This window comes from Brassica napus, chromosome C9, assembly GCF_020379485.1.
Source record: "Brassica napus cultivar Da-Ae chromosome C9, Da-Ae, whole genome shotgun sequence".
Taxonomy (NCBI): domain Eukaryota; kingdom Viridiplantae; phylum Streptophyta; class Magnoliopsida; order Brassicales; family Brassicaceae; genus Brassica; species Brassica napus.
The window spans coordinates 26,499,019-26,521,201 of record NC_063452.1 but is presented as its reverse complement, the minus strand read 5'-3'; the positions used below and the strand labels follow the sequence as shown (position 1 = coordinate 26,521,201).

The 22,183-nt window shown below is 36.8% G+C and overlaps 1 long non-coding RNA gene across 1 annotated transcript; it reads right to left on the bottom strand.

Moving 5' to 3' along the window:
- Positions 1–1,698: 1,698 nt before the first annotated feature.
- LOC111212561 lies at positions 1,699–8,539 on the bottom strand. Its single transcript, XR_002663030.2, has 3 exons — positions 8,116–8,539; positions 2,647–2,702; positions 1,699–2,061 (listed from the first exon to the last, which is right to left on the bottom strand). It is a non-coding gene; the product is annotated as an uncharacterized LOC111212561 (long non-coding RNA).
- Positions 8,540–22,183: the final 13,644 nt, after the last annotated feature.

Genomic DNA, 22,183 nt, shown 5'->3' with positions numbered 1-22,183 from the left:
TTCCTGTGATGGTGAGAAGCACCGCACACCAGATTTGTAACGAAATACATAGACGGTGAGGGCTCAAGTTTAAAATATGGGGAGAGGACAAAAAACATCTTAAAAATTATAATTTTCAAAAGTATGAAAAAAATATAATACAATTTTGACGATGAAACCGTTAATCTTAGAATCAACAAATGCGTAGATGCAAAGTTATTGAAATTCAATATTAGTTTACGTTAGAGGCTCATTTGACTACTAACAAGTACTATATACACAACAACACATTATTCAAAAAAAAAAACGCAAAATATATTAACTTATCACCTACTACATAACAAACTAAAAACATCAAATAATGATCTTAACAAATAAAAACGATAACATAATTACATTATCCAAAAAAAAATCATGCTTTTAGCAATAATAAAACAATATTCCGCGCGAAGCGCGGACACCCCCCTAGTATGAAATATTATAAGGTTAACAAATGTATCCATTTGTATTTATCAAGAGATTATAAATCAATAGAATCATGATTTGAATATAATCAAAACTTCTGAAGAGTTATAGAAAAATTATATTTTGGAAGAAAACTCTTGACAATACTATATTGTTTTTATGTATTCTAAACTGGAGATCTAAAACTGAGATGTTATCATAAAGATCCTTAAAGTATTTTATTTAAGACGCTCGTATATGTTTGGTCCTGAAATACCATACGTAAGAGTGTTATTTAAGAAAATTATTAATCTTTTTCATTACTGAAAGATGTAATTTCATATGAAAAGAAAGAAAATCATAATAGTAACTTCTATAGTTACAAATGAATAATTCGTATGTACGAGACGAATTTCTATACGATTATATGTAAGAAATTTGGTTTGAAATCCAAATAGACCAATAAACTATTGTCTAAGTCAAAAGAGAATTATGGACAAGAAGTCTAAAGGCTCTAGATATCATAATAGAAATGAATAGAGTTTATTCTCTTAAGCTTAATTCTCTGAAGAGAGTTGATTGGAATGCATATCCTGAATATATTATTTCCAGAGAAAGAAATATGATAGTAAGTGTGGTTGTACTCTTTTTCCTTATCATGGTTTTTTTTTTTATCCCATTGGGTTTTTCCATAACAAGGTTTTAACGAGGCAACAAAGAACATACAAAAGATAGACACCCAAAGAGAATGTTACAATGTGAGAGATGAAAATCTATCATTGTTCTAAAGGTTCTATGACTACTCATTCGAGGGGGAGCTTACGTAGTTGTACTCTTTTTACTTTTACTACGGTTTTTCCCATTGGGTTTTCCATGACTAGGTTTTTAACGAGGCATCACGTAATACAAGATGGATGATCAAGGGGGAGTGTTATAAGATAAGCATTGAAATGATCATCCACTTCTTTACCAAACTCAAGCACTATGATCATCCACTCCTTTACCAACTCAAGCACTATGATCATCTACTCATCAAACACTATGATCACCCACTCATTTACCAAATTAAGCATCATCTTTGTTATTTTATGTATTGTTGTTCACTATAAATACCATCACTCATCTCACTCTTTTGTACACCATAAACAAGAACAAGAGTTTATAATCAAAGAACCATTACATCTTTTTCTTCTTCCTTATAATAAACTCTCTCCCTTATACTAGTGTTATTTGCTTCCTACGGGTATCAAATTCTACTCTTATTTAAATTTCTCGATACTATAAATTATAAGTTATTTCTTAACAATTTCTATATTTTAATTTATTAAATTAATCTGAGAAAGTATAAACCTTTATGGGTAATTCTTTGCGTGGCCATCCAATTATTGCTTAAGATTTACAAACAATATTGTGACACCCGTCACCTCCTATATGGAGGACAGCGTGTCACCCCCGATGCGTCATCATACAACAATGTGACACCCGTCTCCCTGACACTAAGGACGACGGGTCACCAACAATATCCCGTAATATAAAAGCCCATAAACCCGAAAACTCTCACCCATGCCCAAATAAAATCCGAAAGAAAAGTCCAGTAGCACCAAGTCCGTCCAAATATCACATACTTGTTTGTCTCACCTGAAAAGGGAAAGAGTGAGGGGTGAGCGACAGGGGAATCGCTCAGTGAGGTATGGGATGCCACCCCGAAGTCCATGGACCCGGACATAGCACTCCGAATAAATATAATTTAATTATAATGCATGTCAAACACAGTACCTAAAGTACCCAAACAACAAACAATGGTCCTAGCGAGGTGCACACTCGCCGTCTACTAATAGGCCAAAAACACTACCGAAAAGGTGCTCGGTTCATACACACACCGAAAAAGTGCTCGGTAACACACGCCCGTAGACGATTTATTGACACTTCCAGGATACAGCTCAACCGGTCGACTAAAGTTGGCCGTAACCTCCATACAATCCGGCATACAAAAGTCCGTCTCTGTATCCGTCTCCAAACAAAAACAATCCTAGCTAAGAATTTACATTAAGTGAAACAATCAGTGTTGAATCCTCTAACCCCCTAGTTCCGGTTTATGCAAAGAACCTAAAACTAAACAAGCAATGACAGACTCGATTTCACACAGACGGAACACATTAGAAATAAATTATATTTATTCGAGGTCCTAAGCCGTGTACAAGAAGTTCGGGAATAGACCCTCACCTTAGCAATAGAAAAGTGTTGTCTATGAACTCTAGCTGCTCAAATAGACTCCATATCTGAAATCAGATCTAAATTCTGAGTCAGAGAACGCCTTTCGAACGGTCGAAAACGGAACTGGTCAAGGTTTGCGGAAAAGTCAACCTGCTGGTCAAAGTCAACCCGGTCAAGCTTTGACCAGAAATCGATTTGACTAAACCGACCGGTTTACCCTAACCGAACCGAAATCAATTTAAACCGGTCAAACCAGTCAATCCACCGGTTTACCGAGTCAACCGAGTTGACTCACCGGGTTGACTCGGCCGAGTTGACCGCGTCGCCGGCGAGTCACCGGTGTCGGTCACCGGCGGCGATGGCGGAGCTTACCGGCGGCGAAGGCGGAGCTTACCGGCGGCGAAGGCGGCGGCGACAATTTCCGGCAGCGGCGCGTGAACGACACGCGCGAAGTCGACGAAACTTGCGGGGGCGCGTACGGCTTTGTCCGGACTCCGATTGAGGCGCGGTCGGCGGTTACGGCTTCGTCTCATCAAGGGGAACACGATGATGGTCTTGGATGCACAAGATTCGCAACGGTTAAAGAGTTATCGGCGAATTACTAAACGGACGAAACTAAGCTTAACAGCATGGCGAAATCCGGCGATTCTCTGCAGCGAACGGTGGTGACGAGCTCAACGTGGTCTCGAGGCGCGGTGGCTCCGGTGGCAACTCAGGTAAGCTTTCTCCCTTCCTCTTCTCTCTCTCTCTCTCTCTCTCTCTCTATCTCTCTCTCTCTCTCTCTCTCTCTCTCTCTCTCTCTCTCTCTCTCTCTCTCTCTCTCTCTCTCTCTCTCTCTCTCTCTCTCTTTCTTTCTTTTTAAAAAAAAAACAAGTTGGTCTTTGGAGATACCTTGGGGTTGGGGTCATTACAATTCTCCCCCACTTACAAGGAATTCGTCCCCGAATTCAAGTCATAAGCTGACATACACAATGTCAGCATAACAAAACCTCGAATACTAATCCTCGCTCGGCCTTTCAGGTCTCCTCCTGAGTCTTATCTCCCTCTCAACGAACTCTGACAAACACGGTCGACATTCCCGGAACTGTTTTCTCTTGATGATCCAAAATCTTCAATAGATGATAAGGTCCATAAAATCTTTATGAACTCACTTGACGTCTACTGCAAAATAATTATAGCGCCTTCTCAACTTTTGCAATGCTGTCATATGAACCAAGTCCTAGAAGGCTGATATACTGCTGATAAAGTAACTGCAAGCAACTAATCCAATCCACTCCAGTGCAGGATACAATTCCATGTGTCTCGGTTTAAGCTCCTTTATCTTCTGAGTCTTAGGCCCCTCTTGAAATGTCCTTAATTTCAGGTATATTAGGTGCCCATATGTAGCTCCAAATCCTTACGGCGCTTAGCTGCATAAATCTTTTGACGTCATGGGCTTCCGAAAGCCAATCCTTGAGCATGTCTTTTGCTCTACTGTCTCTTGAACTATTAATAGTTCTAACTCATATTGCTCCCCCACTTTGGTCCAACAAAGTGGTATACTATAAGGTCTACCATAAATAACTCTCATATAATAATTTTTTAATACTCAAAAGATAGCTGTCGATGTAGGCAAACTCTGGTATGGGTAGATGCTTTCCAAAATTCCATCCCACACAATCTCTGAACATATCCTTTAAGTTCTGAGTAGTCCTCTCTGACTGACAATATGTCAACGGGTGATAAGATGTACCCATATGATCTTTGTCCCAAGTGCCTTCCGAAAGGCTCTCTGAAATGTAGATGTGAACTTCGATTCCCAATCCGATACAATGTTGACATCCATGAAACTTCCCAAACTCAATAATGTAGGTCTGCTCCAATTGATTAGCCCTGATTATCTTCTTAATTACTTAGGAAATGGGCTGACTTGGTAAGTCTATCCATGACTACCCATGTGGCATCCTTTCCACATATGGTGATTTAAAATCCAATAACAATGTCCATAATCACCATGCCTCATTTCCACTCCGGCAAAAACAAGCTCAAAAATAACATAATAGATAACTGATCCTCTGCCATTGCCATATAACATGTCTGGCACCGCGACGTAATGTAGTTACAAACATCTTCATACTACACCAATTATAGTTAACTCTTCATATCTTTGTACCCTTTGGTCTTCCCGATGGGTAGAGAAAAACGAGTGATATGTTTGTTGTATGATTCCTTTTCTTAACAACTTATCGTCCAACACACAAACTCGGTTTCGGTACAAGTATATCCTGCTCAGAACTGTATGATATCCAATACTCTCAATCTCGATCTGTTCAACCAATCCAGAATGCTAACTTGTGCTTGTGTATCCTCCATAGCAAAACTGCCTGCTCCAAAGTCCCAAGGACATCTGTCTCTCCATTGATAGTAATGGCACCCAACCTGAGACTAGCAAATCTCCAACTCATGAACCTTCTTGGTTCCTGAGATACAGCTCATACGCCTACCCAAGGCATTTATCACCTGGTTGTCCTTACCATATAGTATGCGATATCCAAACTATAGTCTGCTACAAACTCAATCCAACTACACTATCCAAGTACAAGTTTTTAATAAATGAAGATAAATTTCACATTCTAATAATCCCAGAGAATCTGAACTTCCTTCCCGTACAATTATGATTTCCAAAACTATAACGCAAATACCACTACAGCCTCTCTGGCGTGATGCATATGAATGACTTAATCCTCATACCTTAATTTAAATCCAATCCAGTATCTGACACATCACAGTAAGCCTCAGCCTCAGTAGAACCCAAAACTGGTATCTTCATTAGTTGTGCTTCAATTCAGTGAAACTCCTCGAACAAAAATCTATCCAACCACACTTAACGTCTTTACATGTAGACCGCGTCTTTAACATTACTATACCGGTGAAACCCTTGATGAACTTCCAGTAGACACTATTAACCCAAAAAGAACGGCAGATCTTTGTAGCGCTCTTAGGTTTCGACCTTCCCGAAACGGTATTAATCTTCTTTGAATCCATCAAAATTCTGCTTCCAAAACCATGTTATCCAAAAATACAACATTCCTCTGCCAGAAGCTACACTTCCTCAACTTAGCGAACAACTGATGCTCTCCAGGCTTATCCAACGCAATCCGCGAAATGCTCACAAATCTCCTTTCTACTCCAAAATAAATCAGGATGTCATCGATGAATACAATCGCACACCTATCCAAATGTTCACAAAAACGTCATTCATATCTTCATGAATGCAACAGTGCCTTTGTCGAGCCAAATGGTATCACTGCGTCCCATAATATCCATAATGTATACAAAAATTCACATTCAGTAGATACTCTTCAAATATAGTAATCTGATGGTGTTCTGATGCCATGTCAACCTTCAAGAACTATAAACTTCCTATAAATAATCCAATAATTCATCAACGCGCGGAAGCGATACTTATCTTTAATGGTCACTTTGTTCAGACCTTTGTAGTCGATACAAAATTGAAACTCCCACCTTTCTTCTTTACAACAACAATGATGATATTCCCCACGGTAAAGTACCCGGTCTGATAAAACCCTTGTCTGATGAATCTTCAACATGCTCTTTCAGCTTTGTCATCTCTGTTGGTGCTAATCGGTATAAAACTTGTGAAACTGGTGCTGTTTGCTCCAAACAAATCGCAAGAGTTTCTCACGTGTCATGTGGTGACCGTTCCAAAGGTCACAAATATATCCTCATACTCTGCAATAACCGGAAGATCCTGCAGCTCATGTTGTCCATCAGCCTTAACCATCGAGATGGTAGTCAAAAATCTCTATGTCCTTGTATCCCATAACTCCTCAGTATGTAGCATGCATGCACTAACAACTTCCATCTGCTCCAGCAATCGAAACTCTTGCCCTCAGGTAATCCAACACTACTTGATGCCGTGACAGTCAATCCATCCCAAGGATAACATCGTAAAAACGTAGCTCCATCTCTGATGAATATCCGAACAAATCGGCCCTCCAAGCATAACTGGTACACTGCGATGGATATAAATAGCTCCCAATGTCCTATGTCAGTTGTCCAAACCGACACATCTCTGAAACGATCAACACTGCCAAAATTGGTAAACATACCAAAGTGTAACTCCAATACCCGCACAACGCAAGCTGCTGCACCCCAATTCAAAAGCGATCTCCACAAGTTCACAAAACAAATATATCTCCAAAATAGTCAATATACTCGTACACACAACAACACATGCCAACCAATGGCTCATACCACACACCACATAATCTCCAGTAACAAAACTCGTGGAACAATTGCTTGAAGTGGGCTGGTGGCAGAAACGTCACATATCCACTCCTGGATAGCCTCGTAATCATGACCGAAGAAACTGATAACTCCCGAGAAAACTGACGAACTTGGACTTCACGCAACTGCTGAACATCTGTCGAGAACCTTGTTAGTCGAAGGACGAATGACGATGATTTTACTCATCGTCATAGAAAGAGACATTTGAGTTAGTAATTACTGGACAGAATGGTGCTAAAAGAATTTTTCCAAATATATAAATAAATATATATTTTTTTTTAAAACAAAAAGAACGTTGAAAACCGATGAAAACCGAATCCCCTGACCGCCATCCCGGGACGGAACCGGGATGGAACCCGCTCTGATACCAAATTGTGAAAACCCGTCACCTCCTATATGGAGGACAGCGTGTCACCCCCGACGCGTCATCATACAACAATGTGACACCCGTCTCCCTGACACTAAGGACGACGGGCCACTAACAATATCCCGTAATATAAAAGCCCATAAACCCGACAACTCTCACCCATGCCCAAATAAAATACGAAAGAAAAGTCCAGTAGCACCAAGTACGTCCAAATATCACATACTTGTTTGTCTCACCTGAAAAGGGGAAGAGTGAGTGGTGAGCGACAGGGGAATCGCTCAGTGAGGTATGAGATGCCACCCCGAAGTCCATGGACCCGGACATAGCACTCCGAATAAATATAATTTAATTATAATGCATGTCAAACACAGTACCTAAAGTACCCAAACAACAAACAATGGTCCTAGCGAGGTGCACACTCGCCGCCCACTAATAGGCCAAAAACACTACCGAAAAGGTGCTCGGTTCATACACACACCGAAAAAGTGCTCGGTAACACACGCCCGTAGACGATTTATCGACACTTCCAGGCTACAGCTCAACCGGTCGACTAAAGTTGGCCGTAACCTCCATACAATCCGGCATACAGAAGTCCGTCTCTGTATCCGTCTCCAAACAAAAACAATCCTAGCTAAGAATTTACATTAAGTGAAACAATCAGTGTTGAATCCTCTAACCCCCTAGTTCCGGTTTATGCAAAGAACCTAAAAATAAACAAGCAATGACAGACTCGATTTCACACAGACGGAACACATTAGAAATAAATTATATTTATTCGAGGTCCTAAGCCGTGTACGAGAAGTTCGGGAATAGACCCTCACCTTAGCAATAGAAAAGTGTTGTCTATGAACTCTAGCTGCTCAAATAGACTCCATATCTGAAATCAGATCGAAATTCTGAGTCAGAGAACGCCTTTCGAACGGTCGAAAACGGAACTAGTCAAGGTTTGCGAAAAAGTCAACCTGCTGGTCAAAGTCAACCCGGTCAATCTTTGACCAAAAATCGATTTGACTAAACCGACCGGTTTACCCTAACCGAACCGAAATCAATTTAAACCGGTCAAACCAGTCAATCCACCGGTTTACCGAGTCAACCGAGTTGACTCACCGGGTTGACTCGGCCGAGTTGACCGAGTCGCCGGCGAGCCACCGGTGTTGGTCACCGGCGGCGACGGCGGAGCCTACCGGCGGCGACGATTTCCGGCAGCGGCGCGTGAACGACACGCGCGAAGTCTCTCTCTCTCTCTCTCTCTCTCTCCTCTCCTCTCTCTCTCTCTCTCTCTCTCTCTCTCTCTCTCTCTCTCTCTCTCTCTCTCTCTCTCTCTCTCTCTCTCTCTCTCTCTCTCTCTCTCTCTCTCTCTCTCTCTCTCTCTCTCTCTCTCTCTCTCTCTCTCTCCCTCTCCCAGTGAGTTCGTGTTGTATGCAGGGGCGGACGTACGTGAGCGGCAACAGGATCACGTGCCCCCGACTGTTTTTTAATTTTCCTTAAATTATATATGTTAGTTTGGTTAAATTGTTCCTAATTTAGTGAGTAAACATGAAAAGTGCCCCCAGTTCAATATGATTTTTGTTCTTTTTAGTGGTGTGCCCCCAGTTAAAGTTCTTACTGGATCCTCCACTGTATGTTCCAAAGTGGATTGTATAATTATATTATTTTTGTGTAAGGAATGTTATTTATGTATTTGGAATTGATATACCAAGTTTCTTTTTTTTTCCTGGGTGTAGGTGTAGCAAATATGAAAACAAAACAATCAGCTGTAGTAGAATTAGGGATATCAATTATAAAATAAAAATAATAATTCTAAAATCAACTCTGTTCAACTTTTAGATTGGAATACTTAATAAAATCTTTTTTAAAAAATTTCTAAATGATGGATTGTATTATTAAGACATGTAATCAAAGAGTTGTAAACAAGGTGAACTACAAAAACTAATAGAATTTATAAATAATTGTTTGCAAATGGTTATAAATATATTTATAATTGAATAAATGTATATTTATAATTGAATAAATGTATATTTATAATTGAATAAATGTATATTTATAAAAATTATATCATACTTATATTTAAAAAATAATTATTAAAATGATTTTTGGTTACACGTTCGTAGGTGAAATCTTAAGAAATTGTTACAATTTCAATAGTTGATGATTTTAGAATTTTTTTAGCAAAATAATTTTAGAATTTATTAATTTTTACTAGTGCTAAAATAAAAAATAATTCCACAATCAATTATCTGCAATTTTTAGATTTGAATATTATTATTCATATCTAAAAATAAAATGCAATTATTTATTTTTACCCAAACCTTTTGTTTTCCAAAATCTTTTGAAAGAAACACATAAAACAACTACTTTTTTTTTGTTAAATTTAAAATAAACTAAAAAATCAAACAAATCAAAGAAACATACCTGAAACAAATTAGCAACGTCGATGTCAGAACTATAGAAGCTTCTAACCGTCATCTTGGAGCTTCACAAAAAAAAAAAAACTTTCTTTTTTTTTCTTGAAAGGTACGGTATTTTCGTATTTTCACGTGTTAAAATAAAATAGAAAGTAATTCTAAAATCAATCATCTGAAATAATTATGATATTTTTTTCTATGAAAGAGAAACCTTTTTAATGCTTAGACTTATGTTGTTGAACAATCATAAATCTCACGGCTCTTCTAAAATATATAATGAAATTTTGAGGGTTGACTACGTATTTACCCACGAGAAGTATCATATAGCATCAAATGTCTCCCAAACTATGATTTCATTTTATATATCTCTGAATTAAAAGTTTGAAACCTATTTCTCTACTAAACAAAAGTTAAATATTTATTTGTCCATAAACTTTAAATTCAAAACCTCCAAACCCATACAAATTGATTGTCCTGGTTTACTTTACCTAAACTAAACCGGAAATTTATAAACCCCACTTTAACCCAATAGAAAACCTGATTAAAATCCAATTATATCTATTAAACCATGAATTAATAACACATACCCAAGAAAAATAATTCTCCTCGATTTGAATCCAACGTTCCGTCATTCTCATCGGACTCGCTAGATTTCATAGATATACAATCAGGTGCTCTAGCTCCTCTCTTTTTTCGCCGAACGCGTAAGAGCAATCTTCGTCTTTGTCTCCGTCAACAACGTTGCCGAAATGGAGATCGGAGATGTGGCAACAAATTTACTTGAAGAAGCTTCCATAGAACCAAAGCTGTCAAACTCAAATTCATAAACATAGAGCGGTGGTTTTAAAAGAGCCTACTGATTATATATCTGTCTTTAGGTGTTTCATGTTTGGTGATTTAATTGATATGAATGGAGGTATATGAGTCATATGTTCGAGTCAAAATTCGTTGAAATTTGAGACAGATGTCATTTCTCGGTGCAAAAATTAACATTTCATCTTGTCATCAAGTGCTTGTCAATCTTATCTTTCTCACTGGTTTTCTGATTTCCAGAGATAAATTAACATTTCAGCTTGGGATATAATTCATTATGCTTCACTTTAGTGGGTCTTTAATTATTAGTCTTTATTTCTCAGATTTTTTAATGTTCTGTTGTATTTCAATTTTAGGTATGTGTTATAAAAATGTCCCTTTCACGAAGATGAAATGGGAAAGAAGTATTCAGAAAAAAAAAATGGGTGGGTTATGGTTTGGTTAATTATGTATTGTTGATTTATTTTTGGTCTGGTCTAAGTAATAAACCGCATTTACATCATAAACCGTTTAAATCAAAATTTGTGGGAAAATACATTTTGAACTTTTAATTCGGGGATATATAGAATGAGGTCATATTTTGGGAGACATTTGATGCTATACAATACTTCTCGTGGAGAAATAGCTCGTCGACCCAAATTTTGATTATCAAACTATAGGGGTGTCAAAATGGGTCATGACCCATGGGTTGACCCAACCCAAGTTGAATCATTAACCCAAATGAACTGTTTATTTTTGATCCAACAGGTTAATGGGTTAACAGGTTAAATAAGTCGATTGGGTTGGGTCAACTCTGACCCATTTAGTTTTCAATTAAAAAAAACCATCGGTAAACCCAATTCTCTTCCAAACCCACAATTCAATTTCACTTTCTCTATCGCTGCATTGATCTGATTTCGTTCAATCATTAGCTTTCTAGGGTTTGATAGAATTGGGGAATCATGGGTTTCTCTAGAGTTTAATCCTTTGTTCGGTGATTAGGGAAAAACGTGTTTTCCCGCCAAAACCGCAAAAACGCATTTTTTCGCCAAAACCGTAAAAATGCATTTTCCAACCAAAACCAAAAAGCACATTTTTCCGCCAAAAACCAAAAAGCACATTTTTCCACCAAAAACACATTTTCCCGCCAAAACCGCAAAACACGTTTGCCCGCCAAAACTGTAAAACGCGTTTTTCTGCCAAAACCACAAAATGTGTTTTTTCCGCCAAAACCACAAAATGGGTTTCTCAATTCGATTAACTTGGTCTTAACTTAAAAATGGTTCATTATAAAGATATTGGGTTGATGGGTCAACCATTAACCCATCTAACCCATTTAATTTAGTGGGTCATGGATCAACCCAAAGCATTTAATAAATGGATTGGGTCAATAAATGGGTTGGGTTGACCCATTTGACTCATTTTTACACCCCTATCAAACTATTTGAAGTTAAAATTTTTAATTTTGTAATTATTATTCATAAAATTATAACATTGTAAACATAATATATATTTCTTCGTATAATATTATTATCTCCACAATTGAAGACAAACACCTTGTTAAGATAATTAATTGGAGAGTTCTTTTATTTATTTGATTTTATTTTTAAACTGAAATAAATAAATAATCATTAATCAATCAAATTGATATAATTAATTAGAGAGTTCTCTTATGAATAATACATACGCAAAAAAAATATTAAAGGGATCTTTCTTTTAATATATATTAGGATTAGATCTTTTCTTTCAGGAATTGATGTTCTAAATGATATATCGCTTTTGGGCAACCAATGTGTGATGGGTGTGTCCTCTTCGACCAAAGGACATTGCCTTCTCCATGCAATATATATATATATAATGTTTTAATTAAATCATAAATACCAAATTTTCTGTTTAAATATTTAATATACTATCATGTAAACATAAAGAATCCAATATTGAAAGAGATTATAGAATACAACCGGCCACAAAGTATTAAACAATATTAAAGCATCCATGGATATATGAAAAAAAAAAATTCAAAACTAATGAAAATTTATTAAACAATATGTATTTAAAACAAAAAAATATATACCTATAAAAAGTTTCTCGAAAAACCTTGAAGTTGCCCTAGAGGAATGTAAAGTAAAAGAGAAGTTGATCTACACTTCTGCCAAATTTATTTATGTATTATATATATGAAATAGTTGTAAGTGACGGAAAAAGCACTATGCAAAGGAGAAATAGATAAAGCATTAGTGAAGTCGAACACTTCTGAATTACACAATTTGCTAAATTGGTGAAGCACATAATACTTTTTATTTTTAAAGTGTTTTCTTCAAATAATTGCATGAACTTTTCACCTTAAGTTGATAGGTGTACTAAAATTGTTACGTGTAGGTATTCTCATCCATCTTTATTCATGACTATTGCCCAAAAGGTTTTTTTTTTTAAATATTGCCCAAAACTTCAATGTTTAGTTGTAGTTTTTGTCTCAAGTTCGAAGAACCAAACTTCTCATTTGCCGCCATGTTATTAAGATGACTTTTTTTGCTAAAATGTTGTTATTAAGAAAGTTGCGATGGAATTTTCAGATCGGTCTAGTTTTCAAGGAGTATGTCATTAAGGTTTGTTTCAAAACTATTTAAAATTATGGATTCAGTTTTGCAGTATAAACTGGATTTTTTAAAGTACTATTTCCTCCATTCTACGAATATAATTTTTTGGTATTTTCACATATATTAAAAAAAATATCAAAACTAGATATTTTTACCAGAAAACATAACTATAATAAATGCATCGTTTTATGCAATTTTTTATTTTCAATAAATTTTAATAATAGTAATTCAATAAAGTAAAGTATTTTTTTTTAAGTTCACAAATTATTCATAGAAAACACAAAAAATCTATTTTTATGAAACCTTTTTTTTTCTAAAACATATATCTTAATGGAACGGAAAAAGTATATATTTTTTGGAAAATATATAGTATTTAATAATACCTACATGTATATCACACCGTTCTTATTTGCCAGTCCTACATAAAATTTCTTTCTTAGTTTTTCGAGTAGCAGCCGCTTCCAAGATACTGCATCTTGCTCAGTTACAGAGACGAAACCAGCTCTCCTCCGGTTGGAGAGTGCTAAATCGACGGTGAAACCACTGTCTTGCCATGTGGTGGTGGGCTACGGGCTGTTACGGGTAGCTAGGGTTCGAGTTCACTGTTCTGTATTGGCAGTGTCGTCTTAGGATGTGATGGGGTCTCCTCTTTTCTCCGGTGTCTCTGCGTCCACCGCTCCGTGTCAGCAGGCCTGGTCCTTGTCTAAAGCCCGTAAAACCAGAGTTTTAGGCGCCAAAAATATGTATTTTCTAGGGGCGTTAAACTCTAAAGGTTCTCTTAGGTCCAGTGGCTTGTGCTCTTCTATTTTTTCTCATGCGCCCGGGTTCGAAAGCTATGTTTTTTTTTTTTTTTTTTTCTTTTTGATAATAATTAAATGAATCTGATCGATTTTGATTCTTTTTTACTAATCTTAGTTTCCATTTTTATATATTGTATATTAAATAATTTTGATCTAAAGTAGAACAAATCAACTAATTTTCTTTTCCAAATCGATGTCATTTGATTTACCAAAAATTTTCATCTTTCCTCCTCTTTCATTCTTCATGGTTACAAATAAGTAAAAAAATTTGTCTGTATTTCTAAAACTAAGAACAAACATGAAACATCTTGTTAATACTCATCTCCCACTCTCTCCTACCTACAACTGAAGGATTCAGTAAAATTTACAAACTAAACTAAATTCAAAGGGATCGTTATCTTAGGTTGTATTTACCAGTTTATGCATTTCTCTGTTTTCAGTTACAGTAAAATAAAGTTATTCTAATTACTCATGCATTTTGTAAAAGTGTTGCTGGCAACAAAACAAGAAATCAACTAAGTAGTAGATACAAGAAAAAGTGGCATAATCTGAAATTGGTATTCTCAAGTAACCTCATGTTAAATGCATATAAACGTTTTAGAGTCATCATTTTATCAGTATGGTAGATCAATCTATTAGGGTTCTTGATGAAATTTCAGCATTAACAAAATAGTTTGAGATTGTTGTTCAGTTTAAAAAACTAAATTTTTTAAAAATTGTTTGGGGACATAATCTTTCTATTGTGCTTTAGGCGCCACAGGACTACGGACCAGCACTACGTGTCGGTCAAGTACACAGCTGCTTTAGGACTGGATTTCAACTAAACGTCATCCAAAGTAAAAAGTAAACCTAATTAATAACTTTTTTTTTGTAACTTGGCTACCTAATTAATAACTTAATCAAAACAAAACGTCGTCCAAAGTTGAATTGCCCGTATACCTACAGCGACATAAAATTGAATATTACAGAACAAATGATTATGGCTAATAATATTTGTCGTATGTCGTTTTAACCAACTCAGCTCGATGTCATTTGCTTGTTGAACATTTCAGTCACTCTTTTTTTTTATCAATAGGTACGTGTATGTTTTATTTGTTTGGAGTCAACGACTATATTACGAATGACTAGGAGCATCTTATTTATTGCTGAAAACCATTTGAAGGCTGCGATGCGTCTGTCATATAAAAACAGAATCACGGCCATTAGTTTTCATGCATCGGTTTAGCCATTTTGTGTTTATAATTTGATAGTAAAATAAATTAATGGTAATTTTCTTAAATAGCTAATTTTAAGTTTTTGTCACCAAAATAAACTTAAAAAAAAACCATAGTAGCCTTTTTTTATTTTAAAATTTTAATTTTAATTTTTAATTTTTTAAAATTTGAAATCCTACTCTCAAAACTTCACCCCGTAAATATAAATCTTAAGTGTATATTAGTTAATCTTAGAGTATAAATATATATTTACTTTTTGATAAACTTTTTTGGTCATTTTCCTTCTTAATGACTGTTTTTGTGAAAATAAACTAAAAATGACTATCATAGGAATTTTTTGTAAACTAATTGTATACAATGTTGAAGAAAAGATCTTTGATGAATGTTTTTAATTAAGAATATAATTTTGTTATTGAAAGAGCAGAGGACCACCTAAGTTATTATGAACCTGAACTAATCTCATGAGTCCCATAGTGAAATCATACGACCTTGATGTCGATTTGGTACCTCGTAGTTTAAAGATGACGAGTTTTATGGATGCAGTTTGGTGAACGAAACAGATGATGGGGAAGAAGATATCTTTGGTTCAACTATAAGTAATCGGGTCTTGTCTCACTTGTCCATGCAGAATTTTACAACTTGCTTTGGGCTATGAGATCAATTATTCAGTTAGGATAATACTAGGGTTACTTTGTGTTAGTGGTTATTCTTGATTCAATTCGATGAAATTGTTGGATATTGATCTCGATTTGCTCGTTTGTTTGCAGATTATACTAATACGAAAAAATGTAATCAATACAAGGTTTTGCTCACTAGATCATCATAATCAATACACAAAGTCTTGGTATCTATACTACAATCAATCGAGGATCACACCAAGTAGATCGTATAGAGACTACCTCTGAAATACACCACCGGTAATCAGATATTCCTGTGGCTCAATCACGATCAGCTCTTTGCCGTCCCCGTTGCAATCTTCGCCGAGATAAGACTCTCTCTTGTGATTATCTCTCTATTCTGTTAGCGTAACAGAATGTGATGATCATCCTTTGTTTCACGAGGGAGATGAAGATATAAATATCTCCATTAATCAATACTGCATCGTATCACTCATGGGCTTCGTCTTCTTTTCAGATGCAAAAGACGGCCCAGCTCAAGTGCAGTCTGCTTTTGCTCGAGTCAATAACGCCTTCAGCTAATGGGCTTAACTGAATCAGCCCAGCTCCAGCCCAAACCCAATGAAACACGACAAACACTCACAATCTCCACCTTTGTCGGTTCATTTGTCTGAAACCCTTCTCTTTCTTCCGCATGACGCGAAACCCTAGCTCTCTGAAGAAACCATCTCCGCCGTGAGCTCCACCTAACCCAGTCAGCTCTGACGGTTCTTCAATGATTAAGCTTCAGCTCCATCACTCCGACCTTTAACAGTCAAACCACTCAGCTTCACCACCGAGTTAAGGTAACTATAGATCATGATCCCTATCTACTCTCTCTTTTCTATTTCTCACTTAGATCCGTGAGTGACCATTCGTATTATCCTCTCAGGATGCTGACGAAACTAGAACGACCAAAGATCTTCCCAAATCTTTTACATGCGTCAAATCGATTTACCTGATCCTCCACATAAAGTAAACTTCTACTCTTCCTTCCATCGTATTCAACCACACGATTTAAAACAGTCAGTTTCCTTCTCATGTACTGACCCTTTGCTTCTTCTGTTTTTGCGAGGTAACCAAACCGACAAAGCCACCTCGAGCTCCACCGCACCTTATCAGGCGAGGATCTTGGCCATCTCAAGGCATCTTTGAAATGTCGGACAAGGTAAACACTTTGTTAAGAAATCTGCATCATTTAGAGTAATGTGCACCTTGATTAGGTTTACGAAACCCTCGTTCACTTTATCTCTGATAAAATGGTATTTAAAATCCATATGCTTTGTTCTGCCATGATGAACTGCATTATTAACTAGGCATATTGCACTCTGCGCTTTACAGTACAACTTGTAGCTCTTGAAATTGAAACCAAATTCACCGCAAATCATCATTAACCATTTACCCTCCTTAGCTGCCTCACTGAGAGCCATATACTCAGCTTCTGTTGTTGACAATGCAACTACAGACTGCAGTGTGGCTCGCCAACTGACAGTGAACCCCAACTTGAAAAATATAAGCTTAAACTGATCTTCTGCGATCCAAATCTGAATTGTAATCTGAATCATTGTAACCAACTATTTCAAACTCACTCAAACTCACCCTGCTTCTTGAACGTTAAACAAACATCCAATGCTCTTGTTGGATATTTGAAAACTCATCTGACAGCATCCCAGTGAGCTCTTTTTGGTTGAGACATGTATCTGCTGATCAGACAAATAGAAAATCCTAAATCAGGTCGAGATCCAATCATAGCATACATTAGACTTCCAACTGAACTAGCATAGGGAATTATGTCCATGTAGTTAGCTTCCTCCTTGATCTCTGCTTTAGTTAATCTTCTCAATTTATGCTGAGAGCTAACTAGGGTAACAACTGGTTTAGCTCCTTCCATATTAGAGTTCTTCAATACTTGTCTCAAGTATTTCTCCTGTGAGAGCTTTAAAATTCATGTCTTTTGTCACATATGATATCCATTCCTAAGATGCGAGTAGCCTTTCCCAAGTCTTTCATCTCAAATTCTGACTTCAAGCTTTCTTTCAATTTATGAATCTTTCTCATATCTTTAAAAGCTACTAGCATATCATCCACGTAGAGCAGCAATAAAACTTTTCCTCCAACGTTTTTCCTTTAAAATACACTATGACTATAGCCATGTCCTTTCATGAATTCATCAAACCATTGATTCCACTGCCTTGGAGACTGCTTCAGACCGTACAACAATTTCTTAACTAGACACACTTTAGACTCGTCTCCTTTCTCAATAAATCCTTCAGGCTGATTCATGTAAATTTCCTCATCTAGAATACCATGAAGGAAAGTTGTCTTTACGTTTAACTGTTCAAGTTCCAGGTCGAAGTTAACCACCACAGATAACAAAAGACGAATCAAGACATGTTTAACCACTGGAGAGAAGATTTCGTTGTAGTCAATACCCTCTATCTAAGTGAATCCTTTAGCAACAAGCAATGCTTTAAACCTTGGTGGTTCCACTCCTGAAATGCCTTCTTTGTACTTGAAAATTCACTTACAACCAACAATCTTCTTCCTTCCTGGTTTATCAACAACTAGCCACTTATTGTTCTTAGCCAAAGAATCAATCTCTTCCTTCATAGCTAGCTTCCAGTATTTCCAATACTTGCTTATCATCGCTTCTGCCACAGTCTTTGGTTCTTCTATTTCCACATCTTGAGCACACAGCAACACATAAGCAACAACATAATCACCTCCTTCCTCATACATTGACGGTTTTTTATAACTCTTTTAGCTCTATCTCGAGACAAGACATAGTCACTTAGGCTTTCTGTAGACGGTCCTTCTTAAGCTTCTTCTGTGTCATTCTATTCACCCACTTTAGACTCAGAGCTATATGATTCCTATGATCATGAGTTTGAAGATTCATTCTGTTCATCAGATAACACTCCACCTAATCCTGAATCCTCAAAAGTCTTATCAAAACTGAATGGAACTCTCTTTCTCTTCTTAGTCTTTTTAGATTCCTTAAGATCCTTTTCCACAGTATCTTTAAACATTTTGTCCTCGTGGAACACAACATTTCTGCTGATAGTATATTTTTCATCCTCGGAAATCCAAACTCTGTAACCTTTTACAACCTGAGGATATCCTAAGAAGTAGCCTTTAGCAGCTCTAGGACTCACTTGTTCTTGTACAACATGAACAAGCGCTTCACATCCAAACCTTCGAAGATGATCAAGTGTGACATTTCTTCCAGACCAGACTTCTTCTGTAATCTTGAAACCCAATGACAACGTAGGAGAATGGTTGATCAGATACACTGCAGTTGAAGTTTTCTATGCCCAAAACAGTTTTCTGAACCCTGTCTCAGCTAACATGCTTCGAACCTTGCTCATAATCGTTATATTCATTCTCTCAGCCACTTCGTTCTGCTGAGGAGTGTAAGCACATGTCTTTTGTCTTTTGATCCGAGAACTCTTGCATAAATTATCAAACGCCTTGTTACAGAATTCCAAACCATTATCAGTTCTAAGACACTTCACACGCTTCCCGGTTTGATTCTCAACAAGTTGTTTCCATTCCTTGAAACTCTGAAATGCTTCATCTTTAGACTTTAGGAATTTAATCCATACTTTTCTTGAATAATCATCAATGAACATGATGAAGTATTAACTTCCTGCAAGACTCTCCTCCACACCAGGAGATCTCCATAAATCCGAATGAATGTAGTCTAAAGCCTCTTTGGAAGTGTGTTTTCCTTCTTGAAAACTTTGTTTATGTGCTTTCCCGAGAACACAATCCTCAAAAAATTCAAGTGTGTGAACTTCTTTACCATCAAGATAACCTTCTTTGACTAACTCATTCATGCACTTAAGTCCCATGTGTCCCAATCTTGAATGCCATCTTTTTGTTGTATACTTCTGGTTTAGCAACAGCAACAACTCCTTTCTGAACACTTCCATTTAAGAAATAGAAACCTTCTTTATAAGTTCCTGGGATCACACGCTTTCCTTCTTTAGAGAATGTAACATTGAATCCAGATCCTTCATAACTACACCCACTCTTCTCCAACTGTCCAAAGGAGATTAGATTTCTGCCCATTGATGGCATGTAGCAAACGCCAGCCAAGATCACTTCCGTTCTGTCTCGATTCATAATCCTTAGCTTCCCAATTCCCTTCACTTCATTGTAGGTATTGTTTCCCATTAACACCTTTCCTCCATCAACTCCTTTAAAGTCAAATAGAACTTCTTTATCCGGTGTTATGTGAAAGGTACAACCAGAATCAAGAACTCATTGATCACGTGTATCATGTACGCTTGCTATTAAGATCATAGGTTCCTTGTTCTCAACAACATTGGCCGTTTGCTGTTTGTTTCCTTCCTTTCTCTCGGGACAATCCCTTTTGAAATGACATTTTCTTCCACAGAACAAGCACTCTCTTGGTTTGGCTGGTGTTTGTGATTTAGAGTTCTTCTTGAATCTGTTGTCTCTGCTCTTACTTATGCCTCTTCCCTGGTTACAATTTTGACGCTTATAATTTCTTCCTCTAGAAACAACAAGTCCTTCAGCTCCTGACCTTGATTTCCCTATAAGTCCCTTCTCTTTTAACTCAGCTTCCTTAGAGTAAGCAGACATAGTAACTTCTTTTAGAGTCAAGGTCTTTTTACCGTTTCCACACTTCAACGTCTGTACCAGAGAATCATACTAAGGTGGTAAACTAGATAGCACTTGAATAGCTTGATCTTCATCAGACACCATGATGTTAAGACTCACCAAATCATCAACTAGCTTTAGAAAAACATCCAAGTTCTCTTCAATCGTTTTTTGCTCAGACATTTTGAAACTCGCGAAGCTTTGCTTTAGATAGATTCTGTTTGGCAATGTCTTTGTTTGATAGTCAGCTTCTAAGGCTTTCCAGACTCCCATTGCAGTATGTTCCTTCATTACTTTCTTCAACACGATATTAGTAAGACTTAGGCATATCAGATTCATTGCTCTAGTGTCTTTCTCTTTAGCTTTAGGATCTGGATCTTCCTTAGCTCGCAGCTTCGAATCATCATCATCTTTCAGCGATGATACTTTACCTGATTCATCTTGCAGTACTTTTCGCAGTCCATGCAATTCAAGTTGCATCAGCATTTTGAATTTCCACATCCCAAAGTCTCCTTTACCATCGAACTTCTCCATCTCAAACCTCGTAACCGACTCCATCAAGATCCGAGCTCGATCCAACACACAGATCCACAAAACATATAGGATCTTTAGCGCCTTAGATCATGATCACTCGCAATCAGCTCCTGCACAATAACCTTGTGCTCTGATACCACTTGTTAGTGTTTATTCATGATTTAATTCGATGAGATTGCTTGATATTGATCTTGGCTTCCTCTTGTTTGTTTGCAGATTATACGAAAACGAAAAACGTAATCAACACAAAGTTTTGTTAATCCCGACTTCGTTTCCTACTGTCCGGGAAGAGATCAGTGCTCTCAAATGCTCACTAGATCATCAGAATCAATACACAGATTCTTGGTACCTCTACTACAATCAATCGAGGATCACACCAAGTAGGTCGTATAGAGACTACCTCTGAAATACACCACCAGTAATCAGATTCTCATGTGGCTCAATTACGATCAGCTCTCCGCCCTCTCCGTCGCGATCTTCGCCGAGATAAGACTCTCTCTCTCTTGATTCTCTCTCTATTCTGTTAGCGTAACAAAATGTGATGATCATCCTCTGTTTCGCGAGGGAGATGAAGATATAAATATCTTCATTAATCGATACTGCGCCGTATCGCTCATGGGTCCGTCTTCTTTTCAGATCCCAAAAAGGCCCAGCTCAAGTCCAGCCTGCTTCTGCTCGAGTCAACGACGCCTTCGGCTAATGAGCTTAACAAAATCAGCCTAGTTCCAACCTAGACCCAATGAAACACGACAAACACTAACACTTTTGTAATCTGATTGTCAACGATTGGCTAAGATACTTGAAAAAGAAAAGTAGCGTCGCTTAATGTTCTTTACACATTCATTACAATTTTATTTCTTGTTATCTATCCTATTTTCTAGTTTTTTAAATATTTAATTGTTTTTCATCTTACTAAACTCTTTTAATTAAATAGATATAAGCAAAAGAAAAATTAAAAATCAAAAAAAATTTAGAAGATGTGTATAATCCTTATTACACACTTCACACCAAAACTGTTGTTCTATGCTAATTGTTCATTCACCAAAAAAAATCTATATTTTCAAAGCTTCAATATATACTGCACACTTATAACAAGATTGTTTTTGTCAACCATCAAAATATTAAGAGGGAGATTGGACAAAGATGTGAGCACTGTACGATAAACAGTTTTAATTCTCTCCATATCACTAATTAAAAACAATCAAGCTTTGGTTAATTTTTAAAATTTCACAATCATGTCTATTTTTTCTTTTATTTCTGGC